The sequence below is a fragment of the Sus scrofa genome, chromosome 8 (genome assembly GCF_054392235.1).
Source record: "Sus scrofa isolate SSC_HxYL_T2T_F1_AM1 chromosome 8, Sscrofa_HxYL_maternal_Yorkshire_Landrace_v2.0, whole genome shotgun sequence".
NCBI classification, from domain to species: domain Eukaryota; kingdom Metazoa; phylum Chordata; class Mammalia; order Artiodactyla; family Suidae; genus Sus; species Sus scrofa.
In genome coordinates this window covers 32,910,451-32,926,770 of record NC_139390.1, presented here as the reverse complement: position 1 = coordinate 32,926,770, position 16,320 = coordinate 32,910,451, and the positions used below count along the sequence as shown (strand labels likewise).

At 42.8% G+C, this 16,320-nt stretch overlaps 1 pseudogene; it reads right to left on the bottom strand.

Annotated features, from left to right (window-relative positions):
* Window positions 1-9,792: 9,792 nt before the first annotated feature.
* Window positions 9,793-15,176, bottom strand: LOC106504635 (heterogeneous nuclear ribonucleoprotein A1-like 2; annotated as a pseudogene).
* Window positions 15,177-16,320: the final 1,144 nt, after the last annotated feature.

The following is a 16,320-nucleotide window of genomic DNA, read 5'->3' as shown; positions in this document are numbered from 1 at the left end:
CTATCTGTGAACAATTCAGTTAGCTCTCTAGGAGAATGTCCTGGGTTAACAAGGCAGCAGATGCTCATCTGGCAAGTTTTCATGAACTGGATAAATCCTTGTTTTTAAGGATTGCTCAAGTGTACTCTGCCTGGAGGTGTGCGATGTGAATCAGGTCCAAGGCCCTGTCTCCAGCATCCTCTCTAATCAAAAAAAATTTTTACTGTAGTAAAATAACACATGCATAAAATTTACCATTTTTAAGTGTACATTTCAGTGGCATCAAGCCCATTCATCTTGTTGTTTAAACATTACCACTCCTCTCCAGAAATTCTTCACCTTCCCAAACCGCAACTCAGTAATCATTAAACAAACAAAAAACTTTCTATTCCTCCTCCTCAGCCACTGGCAACCATCATTCTTCTTTCTTTCCTTGGAAAGTTCCCAGGCTAGGGGTCAAATCAGAGCTTCAGCTGCTGGCCTACCCCACAGCCACAGCAACAAGGGATCCAAGCTGTTCTGTGACCTACACCATAGCTCACGGCAACACCAGATCCCTAGCCTACTGATCAAGGCCAGGGATCAAACCCACATCCTCATGGACACTAGTCAGGTTTGTTACCGCTGAGCCACAATGGGAACGCCTCATTCTTTTTCCTGTGTCTATAAATTTGACTATTCTGTGTAACATGTAAAAATAATCATACATGGTTTGTCCTTTTATATCCAGTTTATTTCATGTAGCATAATGCTTCAAGGTTCATCCCTATAGTGTGTGTCAGAATTTCATTCCTTTTTAAGACTGTATATTGCCTTGTATGTAAATACCACATTTTATCTATTCGCCCATGGATGGACAGGTGGGCTCTTTCAGTCCTTCGGCTATGCTGAGATGCCACTGTGTACATATATCTGTTTGAGTTCCTGCTTTTATTTCTTTCAAATATGTACCCAGAAATGAAATTGTTGGATTGGGTGGTAATTCTATGGTTAATTTTTTGAGGAACCTTCATACTGTTTTCCACAATGGCTGCACCACTTTACATGCCCACCAGTGCACATGGGTACCAGTTGCTCCCTAGGCTTGTCAGCACATGTTTTTTTCTGTTTTTATTTTTTATTTTTTATTTTTATTTTTGTCTTTTTGCCTTTTCTAGGGCTGCTTACCGTGGCATATGGAAGTTCCCAGACTAGGGGTCTAACTGGAGCTGCAGCCACCGGCCTACGCCAGAGCCACAGCAACGTGGGATCCAAGCCGTGTCTGCGACCTACACCACAGCTCACAGCAACACCGGATCCTTAACCTACTGAGCAAGGCCAGGGATCGAACCTGCAACCTCATGGTTCCTAGTCAGATTTGTTAACCGCTGAGCCAAGACAGGAACTCCTTTTCTGTTATTTTTGATCATGACCATCCTAATGGATGTGGAATGGTCTCTTATTCTGACTTTGATTTACATTTCTCTAATGATTAATGATGCCAAGTGTCTTTTCATGCACTTATTGGCCATTTATATGTCTTTGGAAAAACATTCAAATCTGTCATCACTTAAACTGTGTCCTCCCCACCAAAAAAAATCTTATATCAAAACCCTAATCCTCAGTTCCTCAAAATATGACTGCTTGTAGAGAGAGTCTTTAAAAAGGTACTTAAGTAGGGAGTTCCCATCATGGTTCAGCAGTAACGAATCTCACTAGTATCCATGAGGACTCGGGTTCGATCCCTGGCCTTCCTCAGTGGGTTGAGGATCCTGCATTGCTGTGGCTGTGATATAGGCCGGCAGCTGTAGCTCTGATTCAGCCCCTAGCCTGGGAACTTCCATATACTGCGGGTGAGGCACTAAAAAGCAAAAAAAAAAAAAAAAAAGTAATTAAGAACAATGAAGCCACTAGGGTGGGCCCTAAGCCAGTTTGACTGGTATACTTAACAGAGATTTGAAGACACCAGGTAGATACCAGGAATGTGTGTGCACTGAGAAAAGACCCTGTGAGAAGGTGCCATCTGCAACCTGGAGAGAGAGGTCTTAAGACAAACCAAAGCTGCTGGCACTTGATCCTGGACTTCCAGCCTCCAGAACTGTGAGAAAATAAATTTCTGTTGTTTAAGCCACCCTGTCTGTGGTATTTGTTATGGAAGCTCTGGCAAATTAATATAAAATCCTTGCTCGTTAAAAGTATGTATGGGAGTTTCCGTCGTGGCTCAGTGGTTAACGAATCCGACTAGGAACCATGAGGTTGTGGGTTCGATCCCTGCCCTTGCTCAGTGGGTTAAGGATCCGGCGTTGCCTTGAGCTGTGGTATAGGTTGCAGACGTGGCTCGGATCCCACGTTGCTGTGGCTGTGGTGTAGACCGACGGCTACAGCTCCGATTCGACCCCTAGCCTGGGAATCTCCATATGCTGCAGGAGCAGCCCAAGAAAATAGCAAAAATACAAAAAAAAAAAAATGCATGGATGTATAGTTGATTTACAGTGTAGTGTTCATGTCTGCTGTACAGCAAAGTGATTCAGTTAAACACATATATACATATTCTTTTTTGTTGTTGTTGTCTTTTTGCCATTTCTTGGGCCACTCCCACAACACATGGAGGTTCCCAGGCCAGGGGTCAAATCGGAGCTGTAGCCACCAGCCTACGCCAGAGCCACAGCAACTCGGGATCCAAGCTGCGTCTGCAACCTACACCACAGCTCACGGCAACGCCGGATCCTTAACCCACTGAGCAAGGCCAGGGATCGAACCCGCAACCTCATGGTTCCTAGTTGGATTCGTTAACCACTGCACCACGAAGGGAACTCCCATACATATTCTTTTTCATACTCTTTTCCATTATGGTTTATCACAGGCTATTGAATATAGTCCCCTGCGCTTATAGAGTAGGGAGGACCTTGTTGTTTATTCATTTTATATGTGTTAGTTTGCATCTGTTAATTCCAAACACCCAGTCCTCCCCTCCCCCATGGCAATCATAAGTCTGTTCTGTATGCGTGTGAGTCTCCTTCTCTTCCGTAGATAAGTTCATTTGTGTCATATTTTAGATTCCACATCTAAGTGATATCATATGGTATTTGTCTTTCTCTTTCTGACTTCGCTTAGTATGATAATCTCTAGGTCCATCCATATTGCTGCAAATGGCATTATTCTATTCTTTTTTAGTGGCTGAGTAGTACTCCATTGTACATACCACATCTTTATCCACATTGATGGATGTTGATGGACATTTAGGTTGTTTCTGCATCTTGGCTGTTGTACATAGTGCTGCTGTGAACATTGAGGATGCAGGTATCTTTTCAGATTATAAGTTTTTTTCTTATCCAGGAGTGGGATTACTGGATCATATGGCACCTCTTTTTACTTTTTTAAAGAAATCTCCATACCGTTATCCATCATGGCTGTACCAATTTAAATTCCCACCAACAGGGTAGGAGGGTTCTCTTTACTCCACACCCTCTCCAGCATTTTTTGTTTGTAGACTTTAATGATGATCATTCTGACCACTGAGAGATGGCACCTAATTGCAGTTTTAATTTGCATTTCTTTATAATTAGTGAAGATAAGCATCTATTCATGTGTCTATTGCCTTTGCCCATTTACAAACATTAATTAATTAAGCTGCACCCACAAACAGGTGGCTAGGGATTGAACCTGAGCCACAGCAATAACAACACTGGATCTTTAACCTGCTGAGCTGTGAGGGAACTCTCCTTTTGCCCATTTTTGCAATGAGTTGTTTGACTTTTTGTTTTTCAGTTGTGAAGAGTTTTTAAAAATATATTCTGCGTAGTAATCTCTTATTAGGTATATGATTTGCAAGTATTTTCATTCAGTGGATTTCCTTTTCACTCTGTTGATAGTGTCCTTTGATGCACAAATGTTTTAATCTATAATGAAGTCCAGTTTATCTATTTTTTCTTTTGCTACCTATGCTTTTGGTGTTACATCTCCACCTTATGTCAAAGGGCCCTAGAGGCTATAGGAATTTTAGGATCTAGGGGAAGTTGATTTGCAAATACAGTTACTTTGGGTTTACTGGGGTGTGGTTAGGTGGTCTCTAGTCACTTTGATGTATAGTCATTTCGGTATAATAAGACATTCAGCTGGAGTTCCCATTGTGGCTCAGTGGTTAACGAACCCGACTAGCATTCATGAGGATGAGGGTTTGGTCCCTGGCCTCGCTCAGTGGGTTAAGGATCTGGCATTGCCGTGAGCTGTGATGTGGTTCGCAGATGTGGTTCAGATTCCTCATTGCTGTGGCTCTGGTGTAGGCCAGCAGTTACAGCTCTGATTGGACCTGTAGCCTGGGAACCTCCATATGCTGCCCATGCGGCCCTAAAAGACAAAAAGCCAAAAAACAAAACAAAACAAAACAAAAACATTCAGGCTTAGGAATGGCTTCCAAAAATATTCCTACCACTGTGTGGACTTACTAGGGTCGCGATATGAATGTGTAAGAGTAGAGGTGGTTTGAATGTGACTTATGGCATCTTGCAGTAAAAAAAACTAAAATATGTGGAAGTAGAAGCTGTCCTATGGAAAATTCTACTGGTCATTTAAAACTGTAAGTGAATGATTGGTTTTCATCAAGACTTAGTCAAAACGGAATTTCTCTCCTGTCAGCAACACACTTGATAATGCAGCTAATGCAATTAGAAATGTGCCACCATGGATAACTTGACAAGCTAATTAATGAACAGGAGTAAATCATATGAAGACTTTGGAAAAATAAATTTAAACTTCTTGCCGTTTGGACGTGTAGTACTGCCGTCAGTAAGATTAACACAAAAATTCATAATGTCAGAATTCCCCCTGTGGCTCAGTGGTAATGAACCCCACTAGTATCCATGAGGACTCGGGTTTGATCCCTGGCCTTGCTCAGTGTTAAGGATCCAGCGTTGCTGTGAGCTGTGGTGTAGGTCACAGACATGGCTTGGATCCCGTGTTGTTGTGACTGTGGTGTAGGCCAGCAGCTGCAGCTTTGATTTGACCGACCCCTACCCTGGGAACTACCATATGCTGCACATGTGGCCCGAAAAGAAAAGAAAAATCTCATAATATCCCACTATCATGAGTCTCATCAATTCAAGGATTATGTAGTCACCACATAAAAAACACTTATTTGACAGGCCCTCATATATTCTTATAGTTTATATGTGAAAGAAACTCAATGGGAATTTTCTCTGATTTGACCATAATTCTAAAAATTTAATTACCAATAATATCATGTGAATCTGAAAGGAAATTTCCTAAACTATTTTTTAATCAATCATGCTAAAGGAAAGACCAAATGATCTTTCTGATCTCTCTATAGAAAATAAGATTGCAGAACTGCTGTCTTGGAGTTCCTCTTGTAGCTTAGTGGGTTAAGGACCCAACATTGTCTCTGTGGGGATGCCGGTTTGATCCCTGGCCTTGCTCAGCTGTCGCTGCAAGCTGTGGCGTAGGTTGCAGATGCAGCTCGGATCTAGTGTTGCAGTGTAGGCTGTGGCTGTAGTGTAGGCTGTAGCTGGAGATCTGATGTGACTCCTGGCCCAGGAACTGCCCTTTGCCGCAGGTGCAGCCCTAAAAACATACTAATAAACAAAACTGCTGTCTTGTGAAGAGGAGGTCAGAGATTTTAAAGCTAAGACATGTATGGAAAAAATTATTAGAAAAATGAGGCAATTAATTAATAAACATGCTACATTACTTGCCTAGGTTTGTTTTTTTTTTTCCCCCGTCTTTTTGCCTTTTCCAGGGCCGTACCCATGGCATATGGAGGTTCCCAGACTAGGGGTCTAATTGGAGCTGTAGCTGCCAAGCGTACACCAGGGCCACAGAAACACGGGATCCGAGCCTCGTCTGCAACCTACACCACAGCTCACGGCAACACCGGATCCTTAACCCGCTAAGCAAGGCCAGGGATCAAAACTGAAACCTCATGGTTCTTAGTCAGATTTGTTAACCACTGAGCCACGACAGGAACTCCTACTTGCCCAGGTTTTTATGATACTTGTACTACTTGTTAGTCCTAAAATCTCAGGATATTTTTAATTTTTTTTCACATGCTAAATAAATTTTCATTTGTGTAACCTAACTTTGTATTGCCAATGTGGGGTTTTTCTTAAACAATGTCCCCAATGTGTATATGCTTGAGGCTCTTCAAAAATCTGCTCTTCATTCATTTGTACAACATGTATTTGTAGAATACCTGCTATGTGTCAGGTACTGTCTGGTGCAGAGAACATGAGCAGTGAGCAAATCAGATAAAGGCAGCCTCATAGAATTTCTACCTACAGTTTCACAGAGTCTCTCCTGAAGAGTCACAAAAACTTCTGGCCCTCACCTGCCAAACTGGAGAAGATTAAACAAGGTTCTGGGTGGGAGGAAAATCAGACTCCATACTAGCCCTAATCTTCAGCCACCTTCTGGGGGAAGATTTTCTTCTCATTCAGGTTACATGTCCCTCAAGGGTCAGCTATGGCTCTGCTCTGGGTTGTCATTGTTCTGGTACCCAGGCTGCAGGAGCATGTCATCTTGTGGCATAGAGAAAAGAGAATTGGTAGACTATGGGAAGGCTTTTAAAGCACCTGCTCAGGAGTTCCCATCGTGGCGCTGTGGAAATGAATCTGACTAGGAACCATGAGGTTGCGGGTTCTCTCCCTGGCCTCCCTCAGTCGGTTGAGGATCTGGTGTTGCTGTGAGCTGCGGTGTAGGTCATCGATGTGGCTCTGATCCTGCGTTGCTGTGGCTGTGGTGTAGGCTGGCAGCTGCAGCTCCAATTTGACCCCTAGCCTGGGGGAACTTACATATGTCACAGGTGTGGCCTTAAAAAGCAAATGAAATATAATAAAATAAATAAAAATAGAGCACCTGCTCAGAGTGGTATATGTCACTGCCACTCACATTTCATTGGTCAAGGTAAGTTACATGACCAAGTCTGCAGCCAATGAGGTGGGAAATACAGTTCTCCAATAGGGGCGGGCTCATGGCTTTACCTATTTGGCACAATAATACAGTCTACTTCATAAGACCTGAGGGGTTGATTAGAGAGAAAGCTGTTTGAAATGTGCATGTTGGCTTTCAAATATCCATTTGTGGGGTATCATTAAAACTAATGCCATCCTATCCCTAGTTTTCAGCCACCTTTACCGTGGTTACATATGCACACACATATATAATCATGTTGTTTTTATTGAGGCACTTCTTTTGTTTTTTATTACGTTGTTGTTGTTGTTTGTTGGCTGTGTCTACAGCATGTGGACGTTATGGGGCCAGGGATCAAACCTGAGCCATGGTAATGACAATGCCAAGTCTTTAACCTGCTGAGCCACCAGAGAACTCCTGAAGGACTTCAAAGTAGGTTATAAATCAGGACTGTCCAAAAGAGATATAATGCAAGCCACATATATAATTTAAAATAGTCTATTAAAGTAAAAAGTGACACATGAAGTTAATTTTAATATATTTTATTTAACCACTGTATACCCAAATGTTACTGTTTTTATCATGTCATCAGTATAACAAAATATTAATGAGCTAGCTCACATTTTCTTTTTCATAAAAATCTGATGTATGTTAGAGCACACATTAGTTTGGTCTAGTCACATTTCAAGTGCTCAGAAACCACATGTAACTAGTGACTACCATATGAGACAGTGCCTGTCTGGGCAATGTCTTTGTGTGTTCTCAGAGAAACAGACCAATTATTATTAGACTCATGGAGCTAGATGTCAACATCCTTTGTAAAATGCAGGTTCAGGAGTTCCCGTTGTGGCTCAGTGGTTAACGAATATGTCTAGGAACCAGGAAGTTTCGGGTTCGATCCCTGGCCTTGCTCCGTGGGTTAACGATCCGGCGTTGCCATGAGCTGTGGTGTAGGTCAAAGACGCAGCTCGGATCCCGAGTTGCTGTGGCTCTGGTGTAGGCCGACGGCTACAGCTCTGATTAGACCCCTAACCTGGGAACCTCCATATGCTGCGGGAGCAGCCCAAGAAAATGGCAAAAAGACAAAAAAAGAAAAAGCAGGTTCAATACCTTTCATAAAAAGCAAGCAGATTTTAGGTATACTATTTTACTATTTAGTACTTAGCTATATCCTCTTTCACCTCATGAAGAAATATATCAAAGCAAATTAAAAAACTTTTGCCTGACTTTCATTGATCTTTCATCAGCCTTTGATTTGGTGGACAGGAACCAGCTGGCAGAAAAATGTATAAACTTGACATGGATTTCTTTATTAATATTCCTGCCAAATCTACCTTTAAATATCATCTACAGAACTAGGGTGGGGTGTTCCCGTCGTGGCACAGTGGTTAATGAATCTGACTGGGAACCATGAGGTTGCAGGTTCGATCCCTGCCCTTGCTCAGTGGGTTAAGGATCCAGCGTTGCCATGAGCTGTGGTGTAGGTCAAAGACACGGCTCGGATCTGGCATTGCTGTGGCTCTGGCGTGGGCTGGTGGTTACAGTTCCGGTTAGACCCCTAGCCTGGGAACCTCCATATGCTGTGGGACCAGCCCTAGAAATGGCAAAAAGACAAAAAAATAAAAAAATAAAAATAAAAATAAATTAGAAAAAAAAAAAGAACTAGGGTGGGCAGGAACGGCCTCTTGACAGACTACATTATTTAAAAGAAATTTTTTGGAAGTATTGTTGATTTGCAGTGTTTCGGGTGTACAGCAAAGGGTTCAGTTATGCACGTGTACATGTACACATATATATTCCTTTTCAGATTTTTTCCATTATAGGCTCTTACAAGATATTTAATATAATTCCCTGTGCTATTCTATTGGTCCTTGTCTTTTATATTATTTTATGTATAGTAGTGTGTACCTATTAACCCCAAATTCCTAATTTATTCCCCCACCTCCCCTTTCCCCTTTGGTAACCCTAAATTTGTTTTCTATGTCTATGAGGCTACTTCTGGTTTGGGGTTTTGTTTTCTGGGCTTTTTTTTTTTTTTTTTTTTTGTCTTTTCAGGGCTATACCTGAGGTATATAGAAGTTCCCAGGCTAGGGGTCAAATCAGAGCTGTAGCTGCCGGCCTACCCCACAGCCACAGCAATGCGGGATCCAAGCCGCATCGGCCTACGCCACAGCCACAGCAATGTGGGATTCAAGGCGCATCTGTGACCTACAGCACAGCTCACGGCAGCTCACCGGGTCCTTAACCCACTGAGTGAGGCCAGGAATGGAACCTGTGACCTCATGAATTTTAGTCAGATTCATTTCTGCTGAACCACGACCGGAACTCCAGTTTTTAGGGTTTTTTAAGACACATTTATTCAGCATCATGATCAGACTATCACATTTAGCAATCAATTGCATGGGTGTAAAAAAAAAAAAAATTAGAGAGTTCCCGTCGTGGCCCAGTGGTTAATAAACCCAACTAACATCCTTGAGGACATGGGTTCGATCCCTGGCCTCGCTCAGTGGGTTAAGGATCCGGCGTTGCCGTGAGCTGTGGTGTAGGTTGCAGACTCAGCTCAGATCCCATGTTGCTGTGGCTCTGGAGTAGGTCGGTGGCTACAGCTCCGATTTGGCCCCTAACCTGGAAACCTCCATATGCTGCAGGGCACCTCTATATGCCCTGTAAAGACAAATTTTCTTTTTTAACCTTAAAACTCTTTGTTGGAATGCTTTACACTTTCCATGGAACAGAAACTAAAATAACCTGTTATACAATTAGTCACAAATACAGTCCTTGAGCTTTTTACACATAAGCATTGGATAAAACATATTCTTTGCAGCAGCTAGGCCCTGCCACCACTGTGCTTGGCTGAGTTCACAAATCTTTTGTAACCCGTAGCTTCCCTGTTGCTTGTCTGGCTCCCCTCTCCTGCCGAGCTTTGTTTCCTGGCAGTAATAATTAAAACCTTCTGCCACTGCCATAGCTATTGCTGCTGCTGGCACCACCATTTCCACCTTGGTTTTGTGGTTTGGCAAAGTATTGGCCTCCACCACCACAGGGGCCTTATTGCCTCCAAAGTTTCCTCCTTCCATGGGTCCAAATTTGAAGATTGATAATTGTTTTTTTTTTTTTTCATTTTTTTCTTTTCAGGGCCACACCTAAAAAAGGTGGAGTTTCCCAGGCCAGGAGTCGAATCGGAGCTATAGCTACCGGCTTACACCACAGCCACAGCAATGCCAGATCCCAGCCATGTCTGCAACCTACACCCAGCTCACGGCAATGCTGGATCCTTAACTGAGCGAGGCCAGGGATCAAACCCCCAACCTCATGGTTCCTAGTTGGATTCGTTTCCACTGCTCCATGACAGGAACTCCTGAAGATTGATAGTCGTAAGTGCCAAGCTCGTGGTGCTTCTGTCATCTCCAGAACTGCTTCCATCATTTACCAAATCTATTATCACCATCCCTGCTGCCACCTTATCCATCACCATGACTGCCACCAGAGCCACTTTGACCCCTGAATTTTCCTCCATGACCAAAGATGTCATTTTGATCAAAATCACCTCCACGACCACCACTTTGACTTTTCCAGAACCACTTTGACCTTTTTGGCCAGGTGAAGCACTAGCCATCTCTTGGCTTGGATGGGGCCTTCCTTACATCACCGTTGTGGCCATTCGCACGTGATATTTCTGAAGGACAGTCTTGCCTGCAGAGTCATGGTCATCAGAGGTTACAAAAGCAAAGCCTCTCTTTTTCTCACTGCCTGGGTCAGTCATGATTTCAATCACTTCACTTTTCCCACACTGTTGGAAGTCATCTCTCAGGTGATGTCCTTCCATGGCTTCTGTATTTTTATTTTATTTTATTTTATTTTATTTTTTATTTTTTGTCTTTTTGTCATTTCTTGGGCCACTCCTGTGGCATATGGAGATTCCCAGGCTAGGGGTCCAATCGGAGCTGTAGCCGCTGGTCTATGCCAGAGCCACAGCAACGCCAGATCTGAGCCCCGTCTGCAACCTACACCACAGCTCACAGCAACACCAGATCCTTAACCCACTGGGCAAGGCCAGGGATAGAACCCGCAACCTCAAGGTTCCTAGTCGGATTCATTAACCACCGAGCCACGAAGGGAACTCCCTTCAGTGTCTTCTTTAATGCCACTGACAGCTTCTTTTTCACAGCAAAGTGGGCACCGGTTCTTTGAGAATCTTCTCGAGATGATTTTCTGGTTTCACAACACTGATGTCCACTTTGCCTGGCCTCACATTCACGGCTGCACCCTCTCCTCCACAGGGTCATACGTGACAAACCCAGAGCCCCTGGAGCACTTGGTGTTTGGGTTCCTCGTTGCTACACTGCCTGTGAGCCTTCCCCATTGCTCACAATGGCTCTTCAGACTCTTATCAGTTGTTTGAAAACTCACACGTCTGATGAAGCGCTTCTGCAGCTGTTCTGGCTCTTTGGGAGACTCGGACTTGGATGTGACGGCAGTGGGGAAGAGGCCATAATGAGGCTTACTGGGTGGCGTTCGCAGGCAGAAAGGCTATTTCTGTTCTGTAAATAAGTTCATTTTATCATTTTTTAAGATTCCACGTGTGATATCTTATATTTGTTTTTCTCCCTCTGACTCAGTGTGATAATCTCCATGTCCACCCATATTGCTACAAATAGCATTATTTCATTCTTTTTTATAGCTGAGTAATATTCCATTATATATATACACCACAGCTTTTTATCCATTCTTCTGTTGATGTTTCGACTATTGGCTATTGTGAATAGTGCTGCTATGAACATAGAGGTACATGTATCTTTTTGTACTGGAGTTTTTGTCTTTTCTAGATATACGCCCAGGTGTGGGATTGCTGGATCACATGGTCACTGTATTTTTAGTTTATTTGTTTGTTTGTTTGTGTTTTGCCATGCCAAGGCATTTGATTCCTGGGCTAGTGATCAAACCTGTGCCACAACAGTGACCAGAGCCACAGCAATGACAACACCAGGTCCTTAATCTGCTAGGCCACCAGGGAACTCCTATTTTTAACTTTCTAAGGAAGCTCCATACTGTTTTCTATAGTAACAACTTACATTCACATCAACGGTGTAAGAGGGTTCCCTTTTCTCCACACCCTCTCCAGCATTTATTGTTTGTAGACTTTTTGATGATGGCCATTCTGACTGGTGTGAGGTGATACCTCATTGTGATTTTGATTGTCATTTCTCTAGTAATTAGTGATGTTTAGCATCTTTTCATGTGCCTTTTGGCCACCTGTATCAGAGCAATTTATTTTAATTGCAGTTATAAACAGTGTGTCTTGACACCCCTCTCTTTAATGTATATGCTAATAGTTTGGTATTATTTTGGATGAAAGGAAGTAAACATTTACCTTCTCTCTCTCTTTTTTTTGCGGTGGGGAGTGGGGTGGGCAGGGGAGTGCCCTGAGTGCAGCATGTGGAATTTCCTGGGTCAGAGATTGAACTCACACCACAGCAGCAACCCCAGGTGCTGCAGTGACAATTCCTAACCTGCTGTACCTCAAGGGAACTCCTACCTTCTCTCCTTGGGTAGTAAATAAGAGTGTCCTTGTAGACATGGATGGAATTATTTTAGTGTCATGAATTAGTATCATCCAGGGGAAGGGATCATCATTAACTGTGAAAAGAAGAATTTTTAAAAACTCAAAACTAGTGGTTCTTTAATTTTTAAGTGTTCGGTGTAAAATGAAGCCACACAGCAGATCAACGTATTCACTTAACCCAGAGGAGTGCTCTGTAGTTAATTCTTGTTGATAGGACCCTATTTTAAATATGCTTTTATCCCTGACATCTACCACAGAGCAGGACACCCAGTGTGCAATCCATAAATCTTTGTGAATTGTACGAATATTAACTACCCAGAAGCCTGTGGTGTGTGTCAGAGGGAGAAGGTAGAGGAGTTGGGAATTGGAAGAGGAATTTATTTACTTATTTTTTTGGCCACACCTCAGGCATGTAGAAATTCCCAGGCCAGGATTAAACCTGTACCACAGCAGCGGCCCAAGCCACTGCAGTGACAACACTACATCTTTAACCCACTGCACCACAAGAGAACTCCAGGAATTCTTAACCAAATGGTAACAATCTGGGAGACATTCATACAGAATGCAGAGATGACTTTAAATTTCTCTCAGGAACCGCAAACTTCAATGTAGATACATCCTGATAATAAGAAAACCATGTATAGCCATTATATTCAGTTTAAAACCTTTTTTTTTGCATTTATTTTTGTATTTATTTTTATTTTTATTTATCTATTTATTTTGTCTTTTTGCCATTTCTTGGGGTGCTCCTGCAGCATATGGAGGTTCCCAGGCTAGGGGTTGAATCAGAGCTGTAGCCACCAGCCTATGCCTCAGCCATAGCAATGCGGGATCCGAGCCGCGTCTGCCACCTACACCACAGCTCACGGCAACGCTGGATCCTTAACCCACTGAACAAGGCCAGGGATCGAACCCGCAACCTCATGGTTCCTAGTCGGATTCATTAACCACCGCGCCATGAAGGGAACTCCTCAAAAATTTTTTAAATTGTAGTTGATTGACAATGTTCTGTCAACTTCTGCTGTACAATAAAGTGACCCAGTCATACACACATATACACATTCTTTTTCTCCTATTATCCTCCATCATGTTCCATTACAAGTGACTAGATATAGTTCCCTAAAAATCTTAAATATTAAAATTCCGTGTGTCTTATTTTGCAGATTCAAAGGAAGTTTCTCTGGTTTTGGTCATTAGCCAGGCTTTACTACTATTTTAGGTGCCTAATGTCTTCCGAAGCAGCACAACAATATGAAAGAATTTATGTAGGTCCCCAAAAGGGATACAAAAGACTCCAACATCTGCAGCCCCCACCCCATGTCAGGAAAAAGGAGTCCAATATTTTTCAATATATTTCTTATCTAATAAAAAAACTCAGATGAATGAAACACACTAACATAGAAAAGAGAATGCAGGAGTTCCCATCATGGCTCCACAGAAACAAATCTCGCTAGCATCCATGAGGATGCAGGTTTGATCCCTGGCCTCGCTCAGTGGGTTAAGGATCCGGTGTTGCCATGAGCTGTGGTGTGGGTTGCAGACACGGCTAGGATCCTTCACTGCTGTGGCTGTGGTGTAGGCCAGCAGCTACAACTCCTATCGACCCCTAACCTGGGAATCTCCATATGTCATAGGTGCAGCCCTAAAAAATATTAAAAAAAAAAAGAGAGAGAAGAGAATGCAGTTAGGATTCAACTATTTGCTTTCATGAAAAGTATCAATAAGGAATCATTTTGAAAGTTCACAGGATGTTAGGGATGAAAGAGTCTCAGGAGGAATTTTCCAGCTGCCTAGTGGTTAGGATTTGGTATTGTTGCTGCTGTGGCGCAGGTTTGGTCCCTGGCCCAGGAACTTCTACCTGCCACACGTGTGACCAAAAAACAAACCAACAATGAAGGAGTCTTTGAATATCTTTGGGCACAATCCCTCTCCTTTTACAAGTGGGAAAACTATGGCCAAGAGCAGCGCGGCGAGTCAAGCCTTCAGTCTCCTGATGTGATCTGACAGCGATCTTCAACTCACCATTAAGAAAGCCCTGCAGGGAGTTCCTGTCATGGCGCAGCAGAAGCAGATCTGACCAGGACCCTTGAGGACGCAGGTTCAATCCCTCCCTGGCCACTCTCAATGGATTATGGATCTGGCATTGCCGTGAGCTACAGTGTAGGTTGCAGATTCGGCTTGGATCTGGCGTGGCTGTGGCTGTTGCATAGGTCAGCGGCTACAGCTCTGAATCAACCCCTAGCCTGGGAACCTCCATATGCTGCAGATGGAGCATAAAACAAAATATTAAAAAAATAAAAGAAAGCCCTGCCAACCAACAGTGTCCCTGACTCCATGAGGGGGACACATTGTTTTTTTTTTTTCTTTTCTATTATGGTTCATTGTAGGATATTGAACAAGATTCCCTGTGCTGTACAGTAGGATCCTGCTGTTTATCCCTTCTGTATGTTGTACTTTGATCGCTTCTCGGCCTTTTGGCTGAGATCAAGTGTATATGTCGTACTTTGGCTCTGCTAACCCCAGATTCCAAGTCCTTCCCTTACCCACCCCCTCCCCCTTGGCAACCCCAACTCTGTTCTCTGTGTCTGTGAGTCTGCATTCTTAAATCACAGCTGCAGCATCAAAGGCACTTTTTCTTCACCCACCAGTTATTTGGGACTTTATTAATTATATTATAGTCCAAAGAGTTCAGGAGCTTGTGTGCACAATTCGGGCTCTTCAAAGAGGGGCCCATAGTCATAAATCTGTGTGTATATGTATACACACAGATGTATACATGTATATGTGTATAAATATATGAATTCGCACATAGTCATATATGTACATAGATACCAGCTGATACATAGAGACATCAAGGGACATTAATAGCATGCCTCTACACTACTGCAGGAAAACCCTTGTTAAATGTATTGGAAAAGAGCAAGACAAATTTCCTACTTATCAATATTTCAAACTGTTTATGAGAAACGACGCCATGCTCCTGTTAGGTTCAGTTGTCAATTCTTAGACTTTTACCATCCAGTAATAAGCCTTAGATCAATTAACACCAATGAAAAGGGAACCCCCCTGAGATGTGTGCTGACTGTGAATAACCCAGAAATGTTTGTGAAATCATCAACTTTGTTTTCCATTTTTTAAAGTTGTTTGGAGGTATAGTTGATGTACAAGGTTGTGATCATTTCTGGTGTGCAACAAAGTGATTCAGTTGTGTACATGCACACACCCTTTCTTTTTCAGATTCTCTTCCCACATAGATTATCACAGACTATGGAGGAGAGTTCCTTGTGCTATACAGAAGGTCCTTGTTGGCCAGTCATTTCATAGACCTCAGTGTGCATATGTCAATCCCAAACCCTTAGTCCATCCCTCCCAAGCTCCAACTCTGATGGCAGTCATCTTTTGTCAAGTGTTAGTGATGTAGCTCTAACTTAATTAATCTCCCAATTCCCCCTTTTCTAAAAAAGTGAGATGGGTATGTTCTTACCCTGTACCATATATGGAAGTCTAAATAATAAGCTGTGAGGAAGCTCTAAGCTATTTACACATGAACTGGATCTGCTTCAGAGTATTGTTTGAATTATGATGGTTTCAGGTGATAAGATTTTTTTTTGCCCTTTGAAGGCAATGATGCCTTTCCTCAGTAATACGGTTCTTTTTGGTAATAGTACAAATATTCTGGTATGTATTAGCTGAAACATTGAGTGTATTTCTGGCATTACCAAAAAGAACCACGTTACTGGAGTTCCTGTCATGGCTCAATGGAAACAAATCTGACTAGCATCCATGAGGAAGCAGGTTCGATCCCTGGCCTTGCTCAGTGGGTTAAGGAACTGGTGTTGCCTTGAGCTGTGGTCTCAGACAAGGCTCGGATCCCTCAT